Genomic DNA, 10,405 nt, shown 5'->3' with positions numbered 1-10,405 from the left:
AAAGGAAGGGGAGAGGGAGGGGGGAGAGGGAGAGGGAGGGGAGAGGGAGAAAGAGGGAGAGGGAGAGAGGAGGGGAGAGGGAGAAAGAGGAGGCTGCAGCCGCCCACATGCCGAGTGGAGCCTCCATTAGGGCAGCTCTATTGATTTCTGATTCTCACTGCAGCTTGGGGCTCGAGTGCAGGAGGAAACAGGATCACATCCCAGTGACAGGAATTACTAACGGCAAACATTAATCTATGCAGTTTCCCATGAAAACCATCTATCTGTTCCTGAAAGGAACAAAAATGGGGGCATTGAAACGGCAAAATGGGAAGATGGTTAATAGCAGAGCAAGCTATGTACAGGAAAGGTAGAGGACAAAGAATTCCGAAAACAAAGCCCTGGTTCAAAACAGTGAGCTCTTTTTTATGAGATAACAATGGTCTACTTTTCAGAATGCCTTAAAAACACCTGAAAAATTTGACAGAGATATTGAAAAGAATAGTTTCTTTTTAGGATAATCTTAAAGCGATGCCCGAGCATTTTGTGAAAGAAAAAGAAGCCTGAGATGCATTATTAAATGTGGTTCGATTGCTGCCTCGGCTAGCCAGCCCTCAGCTTTCTATTTCGGAGACTCTGTGTTGCATAATATCTGGGCTACAGTCGCAGGCGGTGGCGAGCGTTTGCGACAGAAATAGGTTCTTTCCGCGGCTGCCTTTCAGGGTCCAGCTGGGAGCCCGGGGGGCAGGGGGAGCTCTCGCCAGGTGTGTGCGGGGTGGGGCAGGACCTCTCCCCCTCCGCACAGGCGTGTCAGCGCGGTCTCCAGGCAGCTTGAGTATATGACCGGCCCTTCTACCCCCAGAGAAAGAGAGAGGTGAGTCCAGCTGCACGATATGGGGCTGTCGGGCAGGCAGTCGGTGTGTAAGCGGCAGAAAACGACAAGCGGGGAACGGTCCATTGCCAGCTCCCTGATCACACACACACACATACACACACACACACACACACACGGACGGACACACGCTCCCCACCAGCTGCTTGCGGGGAAAGGGCGATACCTTTTAGAAAAACCACCAGAGGCTGTGAGCCATGATTAGCAGGAGCGCTATCGAGCGTGCTTGCCAGACAGCCAGCAGAGCCGGCTCCGTCCCGCCCAGACATGTGCCATTTTCATTTTCATCAGCCACGCAGGATGGCTGCTGATTCATTTTGCGGGATGTCCCCCCGGGAGCGGCGGCTGCTGGGGCATCAGTGCGGACAGACAGGGAGTGCGGGGACAGCGCAGAGAGAGGCTTCGGCTTGCCGCGCCCCACATGCCAACATGGCCACTGCAGCATCCTCTGTGCACCCAAGTCCATCACAGAACACACAAGAGAAAAAGACAAAACTGTCACATCTCATTGCATTATCCAGCCACGCCCCCAACACACACACTCTAACACACACACTCTCACACACACACACACACACACACACACAGGCCACAGAATGCCTGGAAATTCTAGTTTTCTTCACAGCCACTGTAAAATGCAATCTCCCCCCCCCCCCTATTTTTATTTACCTGGTCACTAGCCGGGTGGTATACCTGATTTAGCTGGAGACTTTGATTTGTGGGATTGACAACCTTATTATGCAGTGAGCTTATTATTGATATTATTCTGCTCTCGGTTGCCATGGCCACCTTGTGAGACACATTCAATTTTCTCTCTTCCATCATCATTATCCATGAGGCCATCTGTTGTGGAAAATGAATTCAGCCTCATTTGCATGACTGATAAGCAATTTTTTTTTTTATCTATTTAACAGAAGGTCATATGCCGGGGATTTGGAGCTCGTGAAAAAAAAGCGGAAAAAAGCCTCTGGAGGCTGAGTGGGAGCGCGCTCGGGGATGTGTGTGGAAGTAAAACAGACCCCGCAGGCCCTGCCGCCAGCCTCGCGCTGCATTTGTCACTCCTGCCCGGCGACATTTTCTCCCTGAGCTAGAACAGGGAGAGCTGCCGCAGTCTGCGCGGAGCCCGAGTCCTCACTCGTGCTTGGTGCGTGTCTTTTACTTTTTTGTTCTCTGGACTCTGGGCTCTCATATCAATATTCACTGAAGACAGACAGCAACCCCCCTGCAGCTCCGTGGGCTCTGCTCCTCGTCCCCCCAGCTGGTGGGGGAGCAGGCTTTCTTCTCTCTGGGTGTTTTTCTGAGCAGCACAGTCACCCCAGCTGAGCGTGTCTCCCTCGCGGCGGCTGTGGTCATGTTGTGAGGTATGTGGTCTGCGTTAGGTGGACGCTGTGGACGCGGAGGCAGGGGCTGTGTGGCCGTGGAGCGGGCTTTGCTGCAATGCCTATTGTCTGCTCCATTTTCAGGCTCTCTTGCCAGCATGGCTGGGAGCTGCCATGTGCCTGGGCCGGGAGCCGGAGACCCGCAGAAGGCTCTTTTTAAGGCAGAATGGGCTTAGGTTGCATGCCTTAACCGTGATGTTGTTGATGCAAAAACTTGCTGCATGGACAGAAGTTGGATGATATGCAGATATTGAAACAAACACTTCCCAGAGACTTTGCTGGATTACTTTCCATTACAAAGAAAGCAAGTTGTTTTTGTAGAGCCTGTTGACACAGGAAATATCCCTGATATAATGCCATATTTGCCTAATGGAAAGAAAGCTGACCGACCTGGATTAAATTAACCAACTCAAAGTTTTTAACTATGACCTAAATGAAGTTCATAATAATGAAACCATATTTAATGTATAACAGAAATGTGTCTTTCAGTGCAACTTGAATTTATAAACTAAATATTCAACTGCAAGCTGTAGCTTCAAGGTAAATAAAAGTAAGGTAAAATATATATGTAAACATTCATATGATAGCTATTAAAATATAGAGCTCTAATTTTGAATTTAGTAATAATTTAGCTGTGACAATTTTTATACCACTTTAAAACTATATAACCTATAGGATATTGTTATTTATTCAGACTAAAATATTTTTATAATAAGAGCTTTTTGTGTTTGTATTTTTTACTCAACAAAATTAACTTCCTAGACAAAAGTATAGACTACCATCCTTACAGACACAAGGGAGTCTTTCTAATTGCTCAACTTCATAAAGTGATAACTAGAGGTATGTTTCCATACTTACAAAAATGTGACTATTTTAAGACTAAAAATATTTTTGCCCAATAATCCTTTTTGTAAACTAGTTCTATTTCATCTAAGTTTTCACCTCTCAAGAACTCTGAATCCAGTGTTGACTGTATATTATACATGGAATTTAGTAACACATTGTAGGATAAAGGGAGTTTTTTGTTTTTTTAATTGACCTAAAAGGAAGTGTATGATTCTATCACCTCAAGTGTGACAACTCGGTTGGTTGAAATTCTCCTTGAAGTTGTGCTGGGTAAGACATGTTCTCCATGAAAGACAATAGACCGTGGCTGATACGTTCGTCATAGTTTTTTACTTGATGGCACTTTTTAAAACTCTTGCCACAGTATCGCAGACTTCCCACAAGCAAGAGCAGCTGTTATATAATCCTTCCTTTTTTTAATCAGCCATATTTTTTTATATTTCAGCTGGAGTCTTAGGGAAGTAATTTCATTTTCAGTATTCATTTCACACTTAGAAAGTTCAAAACAGGGAAAGCCTGTAGTTTCTGAAGATTATTTAAAATGACATCACTCCTCAGAGGACTGTAGCTGGAGCATCAGCAATGGGATCCCTGGATCCACATTCGAACACAAAACCCAGGATGCTGTCGCCTTGGGCCAGTGCAGGAGCCTTTAGACGGTGAAGCAGAACTGTCAACTCCTGAGAAGCCGGGAGGGAGCATCGCCGACCCCTCCCCCTCCCATAAAGAGTTAATTACCCATCTTGGTCCGACTCTTCCTTCCTCGCTGACACTGGCTGCTGCTAATTCACTGATTAATCTCATTAATGTGATTAGCGTAGGATTTGGAGTTGGTGCCCATTGTTCTGTAGAAGGTGCCATTCAGCCCGAGTACTTGCCACCTCATTCAGTTTTGTGCGATTTTTCAAAGGCTGCTTGAGTGAGCTATTGTGAGCCAGGCTCCTCGCCTGTCCCTTCAGCACCGGGAGCTGTCCGCCCTGGCAGCAAGGACCCTCAGCCGCCACTGCCTGCCTCTAGCTGATGGCAGGGTGAGAATGGCTCACTCTCGCGCCTTAATGACTGTCTGCAGGCCGGCAGAAGTAGGAGTAGCTTCCCTGGGCACACTGGGTGTTTTAAAGATGGTGGCCGAAAAGACATGCCATCTCTAGATCTTTATTTTGCATATGGAATTTTTGCCCTACTTTCCAAATGACCAAACAGAACATGATTTCATTACATGAACTTGCCTCTGTCTATAATTGTGAGTAAAACCCTGTAAACACGACAGGGCCATGCTTCTCCAAGGGACTATCTCTGTGTGATGGAGATTCATGTAACCAGTGAAAATGTTTATTTGTGAAAAGATGAGCAAGGATGGTCAAGATGGACCAGTCAGGCAGAAAGTAAACATGCAGCATCAATTTCAACTTCTCTTGAGTCACACTTGCATCCTATAGCCAAACTTAGGCCAATTTTATAAGTTTGTGGTAGAAGCTGAGATTAAGGATGAGGCGCCATAATTTGTGACCATGTACGTGTGGTATACAAAAAATCCTAAGGGAATAGGAACACACAATTTCCTCTTGGGTAATACAAGCAGTATAGCATGATTTTAAGAAAGTGGGGGTATTTTCAATGTACTGTTTTCATTGTTCCTGTCATAGTTTCCACCTGCCATTTATACTTTACTCTTGTGAATGTTTATATTTCACACCTTACTATTGAATATGCCCAGTTATTTCACTGCTGTTTTATGTCTGTTTTCTATGCCAATTTTTCAATCAATCAGGAAACATAAATAAAATATTGTGCAACTTCAAAGCTTTTTAAAGTTTTTCTATTTGTTAAATTTATGTATATTTAAAATTTAGAATCTGATTATTTGATTTTGATTTTCTTTTAGAAATACTTTACATGTGATAAAAATGCAGTCACTTCTCTGTGAAAAATTACTTTGTTGCCCAATATTTCTAAAGTCACACGTGTGAGCTAGATTCCCAGCTCTACCTGTAAGATGCCCTAATTTGAGGGAAAGGTGTGATTTTTAAAAACACACTGGGTCATCTGAAACACTTTATGTATTATACATTTTTGTGGCTCCATTTTTAACATCAAACTTAAAATTTTGCTGATTCTTAAGTATTGTATATTAACAAGCCCAGGCAGTGGCATAAGGGACTAGGGTGGTGCCTTCCGGCGATGCTGGAGTGAGGCCGGCGGGATGGCCCCTCCGGTCCGTGGCTGGAATTTCCAATCAGTGACCAGTTTTCCAAATGCATCTGGCACTTTCCCATGAAGTCTACCTGGATGCAAAGCCTGCCAGAACCCTGTCTAGGAAGCCAGTGGACGGCAAACTCAGAAAGAGACCTCCAGTTTGGCTACATGTTTATAATTAAATTACCCGATGTCGTAATTTAATTGCAACAGTGTTATGCATCTTCTTATTTTAAGGTTCTAAAAATGCTCTCTTCATCCTTGTTTTCTTTGGGGGAGGGGGTGTGTGTAGCATTCTTTTGAAGGGAGCCATGGAGGATAAGCTTGAATAAAAACTTGAGAATAATTACCACGTTTTTCACCAAGTTAAGTTTCATCTCACTGTAGTCTTCACCATGACATTAACCTACATCCATTTCAAATTACACTAAAGAGATGAGATACCACAAACTTAAAGGCGTATACCCGTCTATAATTTTTAAAATTTTCATTTTTAAGTTGCAGGGGGTAAATCACACCCAAATATCATATGTGGCTGATATAAAAAAATACTTTAAATTAGCATATCCCACACATTAAAAATAATGCCCACAACGACTCTAACTTGCACAAGGCATCACACTAAATGCTCTGCCCTTGTAGTAACTATATGATTTTTCTGGTGCCAGATCAGTTCAGGTGGCAGCTAGACATTTCCCATCACTAGGCTGTTTCAATGCAACGTGGTCTCAGCTTGGAGTATGCTTTGTGCCCTACCTTCTCTCTCTCTCTCTCTCTCTCTCTCTCTCTCTCTCTCTCTCTCTCTGGTCTGTCTTGGCCCCCGTTCCGTGTCCCTAGCACCTGCATTGTTCCGTGTGCACAATGACTTTCCGATGCCTGTTTCCACAATGAAACTGTTTGAAGCTCTGACATCCTAACGAGTCCTTGGGGCATCTGTAGCAATAATCAGGGGTGGCAGAGAAGAGGTACGCCAGGTGTATGAAACGAGAGGGAGGCACACGTGCTTGCTTATTAGTGGAGCTCTGCCGCCCTGGCTATTCCGCTAGAGCACCGTCCTAACAGGTATCTCTGAAGAACACCCCTGCTCCCCACGTGGTGATGTTGGGAAGTTGGGAGGGGAGGGAAGTGTTTCAGCCTGAGTCAGGGGCATTGTGCTGGAGGATGCGGGCTCTCTGAGCGGCCGCTCACGGGCTGCAGTGATCTCCACAGGGCTGGAGGGGCGGGGGACTGTCACCTCTGGGGGGGACCAGCTGCCTGGGCGCCCCATGTCCGGCCAGAGGCTTGGGCTCCAGAACCACCTCTGAAGCCAGGGTCAGGTGTTCCTGGTCCCTGTGGACGCCTGCGTGCTGCCCCCTCCCCCTCCCCCCGTCAGCGCTGTGCTCTGTGAAGGCCCCTGTGGCCTGTCACCGTGGTGGCTCTGCCCAGGCCCAGGGGCGGATGGAGAGCAGACGTGTGGGGAGAGGGGATCAACACGTGCCACGGACTCTGCGGGGCAGAGACGGCCCTGCGGGCGTGCAGGAATAGGCTGCAGAGAGGGACTGTGCTCGGTGGCCAGCAGCTCTCCTCCTAAGGTACCGGTCCTGATTTAAAGCTTGCATGCGGTTTTCCCGGTCGCTGCCGCTTCCAGCTCTTCCGGATGACCTCTTGGTACTTCCACACAGAGCTGTCTCCTCGCCTGCCTCGCCCGGCTCTTGTTGGATGACAGATTACACTTCTTAAAATCGCATGGTGGGGTGTGCAAATGAGCCCGCGGCGGGCCCTGCTCTGGGAGCTGCCCCCTTGTGTGCATGGCCTTGAGCGCCGTGGTCTGCGTGCCGCCCGGATTGTTATTAAACACGAGTGCTCACGGCTCCGTCCGGGGAGGGTGGGAGGTGCTAAGAGCTGCTGTGACTTACCGCGGCCTTTCTGAGCGGGGAGAGCTCCGAGGGGGGTTTGCAGGGAGTCGCCGCTGGAGTCAAACGTGTATTGCTGGACTCAAGGAGCCATGTATAAATTCAGCTCTTCCTTTAACAGGAAAAATGCGAATGAGAGTCAGACATCTATGGTTCCTTTTGTATTTTTGAAACATAATTTGGTCTTGCCTTTTCAGATACAACTTTTTCTGATTTTTTTCCCCTTCAAACAATACTAAAAGGTTGATGGTGTTGTAACTTTCTTAGGAAAACCGTTCTGTCTTTTGTTTTAAAAGAGGAGAAATGAGGAGAAAGGCTCACACCGAGGCAGAAGGTAGTGAGGCTGGCGACCTGAGGAGGCTGAGTCGCCCCGTTAACCCTTGTGTGGCTGCTCTCCCACGGGGGCAGCAGGGCAGGCCCCCACCTTTTTGTTTGTTTGGAGGCTGAGCGGCAGTCCCAGGTAGAACACCGTGGGTTCAGCTGACTGGTGAGGTTTCTTTGGCCACAGCGTGAATTTACCATAACATCCGTGATGGGGGGCATGTCTGGAAATGCTGCCTGGCCGGGAGCTGTGAACAGCCTGCCTCTGCTATTTACCGTTCTCCTCTATTCCATTAAATACGGCCCTGCACATGATACACATTCTGCTCTAGAGATTTAGGGGCCTGTGGGTACAATGTAAGAGCCATACAGCATGCATCCCGGCCCTGCCCGACTGTGTGGCAAGCTATTCAATAAACAGGAAGGCTGGCGATTACCGGCTTAATCCACAGCCGAACCTGGAGAAATACCTAGCTTAGCCACGAAGTTCCCCCCCAGGCTAGGGTTTGGGGAGATGGATGTGTGTTGTAGCGCTTAGCAGAGGCAGCCCGAGCCAGGGTAAGTCAGCGGCTCACGCTGGTGCTGCGGCCGTGGTCTCCCGGGGAGCCCGGTGCTCACGCAGGGCTGGCCCTGGTCTGCGGCTGCCCGGCCACGGAGCCTCCAGCACGCATGCCCGCCCTCCCTGTCGCTTAGTGGTGTCAACTTATTAATTTCCATCTTCGACTTCAGGCCTGTTAGTTTCCTGTCGGAAAGCATTATGACTTTTGTCCATGTGGCAAAATAATTAGCATACAGATGAGCGGTGGCCGGGTCTGAGCCGAGCGAGGGATGTGCAGTGGGAAGTTGATTGGATGGATGGAGGACAAATGGTGGGCGTGCGGAAGCCGTAGAAGAGTTCCCCAGTCGCCGAGCAGGTGGGAGCCTTTTCTGGGTGAGTCCCTGGGAGGGAAGGCGGGTGGCTGCGGGGGGGAGGCTGGCCTTGCCAGGGCCGGGTCTGCAGGCACCGTGCTGCCCGGATGGCTTGGGCATGTGATGCTTCAGCTTTCTCTCTGCTGCTCCCTCAGGTAAATATGTTCTGTTCTTGTTGTCTCCGAGCTTGGCTCCCCTTCCCAAGTGGAGCAAAGTTCACCTCCGTGTGGGCAGCCACCGACGGGCAGCGCTGGCTGGGGGTACCGAGGGTCACCCTCCTCCCGGGCACGAGTCTGAAGTGGAAATGGACTGTGTGGGGAGGATTGCTTTCAGAATCCTACAGCAGCCATTATTCAATGTGTTTAATTAATATTTTCTGGGACAGTGTACCGAGACCAGTAAAATTAGCAAATGTGGGTTCAGTGACAGCCCAGCCATAATTAGTTTGACTGGTATGTGTTTTTCCTGGCTGGAAGGAGATTTTTGGCTAATTTGACCAGCAACTTGCTGGAGATGGTGAGCGCTGAGCAGAAGTTTCTATGGCTCTGCAGGCTCCACAGACAGGAAACAGGAATTAGCACAGCCTCCGGGACTCAGTGCTGGTGGGAAATGGAGACGTTTCTACAACGCAGTCCGGGGAGTGAGAAGGAAGTGTGGACCTGCTGGGCCCACTTTCCCATTGTCATGCACACGTCCCTTACAGAATTCAGTGGCTGTACCAGTGCAATATGGTGTCTGGTCAGTAAACTCCGTCTCGGGGAATTCGCTGATAAGGAGTCCGACTCTGCTCTCCTCAGAAGGGAAGGCTTTCAGTCGAGCTGACCTAATTATTTCGTCGGCTTCTACAGTAGAAATTATTACCTTTTAACTATTCACAGTTTCCTGAATATTGCAGAACATTGGTGTTTATTTGGCTTTTATTTTTAGGCTTTTGTTTTTAAGGAGTTGCTTTACTTTAGCTGTTGGCTATGCATAATGATAGTGAATCTTTGACAGAAAATGCAACTTTTTTGAGGATCATTTCTTCTGTTTAAAAATACGATGCCTTTGCAGAAAATAAAACACAAAATCCCTACCTCAATGACCTAAACCTCAGACAGACGATGTTGCAAAACATATTAGCCCTTCCTGGGAAGCTTTTTAAACTTGGTTTTCATCATTTTCTCCCTCAGATCTCAAGTTTCTAAACACTGACATTGATTTTTTTTGCATAATAGGTGAATTCTTCATTTTCATATGAATGCATATGTACATATATCTAGCCTATTTCATTTTAAAATTTGCTGGTAAACTAGAATGAAAATAAGAAACAATTGAGTTTTTTTTAACCCAAATAATATTAAATACCAAAATGTTTTGAGACTGCAGTGTGATCCAGAGAAAAGTAAGTTTCCATTATTCTTCTGTTGCTGTATTTCACTGTAGAGTGGAGCCAAGCTCCCTATGATTAAAATAACTCCTTAGTTTTATGATGGGTTGCAAGTTTCTTGGGACAAAATACCAGCATTGTTTTCGGCTCTGTGTGTCCATTTCCCCGAGGAGGGGCCCTTTCATGGTACCTGCCGCGCTGCCTTTGTGCCTGGCTGCCTCTCGGAGGTGCAGCCCAGCTTGTTTTTTTACAAGGGCCAAAATTATGTCACATTAGTTTCCACTTGAGGAAGTCACTTTATGCTACTACCTGTCACATTAGCTCTCAGGCACTGTTGAGTCGGTGAGGGCTGCCTTCAAAGACAATGAAAGGCCCCAGAATTAGCAGTATGGTGATGTCTACTGGACTGAAAATGTGATTTCTTTTTTTTTTTTTTAGTTTAGCTCTAGGGTTTGAAGATGAACTTTGGGAGGAAAAGCAGGCTTTCATAGCAAATTTTTTAGGCGATCAATGAGATGCCAAAATATGAGTCTAAAATCAGACACTCTTTGATTTACTGGGAAGAGTGGTGGGCATGGAAGTCTGCTGTCTCCTAGGTCTGTTCTGGGCCATGGTGGTCGGTGGT

The 10,405-nt window shown here is 47.3% G+C and overlaps 1 protein-coding gene across 1 annotated transcript in view; it reads left to right on the top strand.

Annotated features, from left to right (window-relative positions):
• The first annotated feature begins 582 nt into the window (after positions 1-582).
• Positions 583-10,405, top strand: part of MYT1L (myelin transcription factor 1 like) — a 298,509-nt gene continuing 288,686 nt past the window's right edge. Inside the window, exons 1-2 of the mRNA XM_015561792.1 lie at positions 583-853; positions 1,786-2,232. The gene's annotated coding sequence lies outside the window, so the exon portion shown is untranslated. The remainder of the gene's footprint in view (positions 854-1,785; positions 2,233-10,405) is intronic.

This window comes from Myotis davidii, unplaced genomic scaffold (assembly GCF_000327345.1).
Source record: "Myotis davidii unplaced genomic scaffold, ASM32734v1 scaffold1395, whole genome shotgun sequence".
Taxonomy (NCBI): domain Eukaryota; kingdom Metazoa; phylum Chordata; class Mammalia; order Chiroptera; family Vespertilionidae; genus Myotis; species Myotis davidii.
This window is presented reverse-complemented; position numbering and strand designations above follow the sequence as displayed.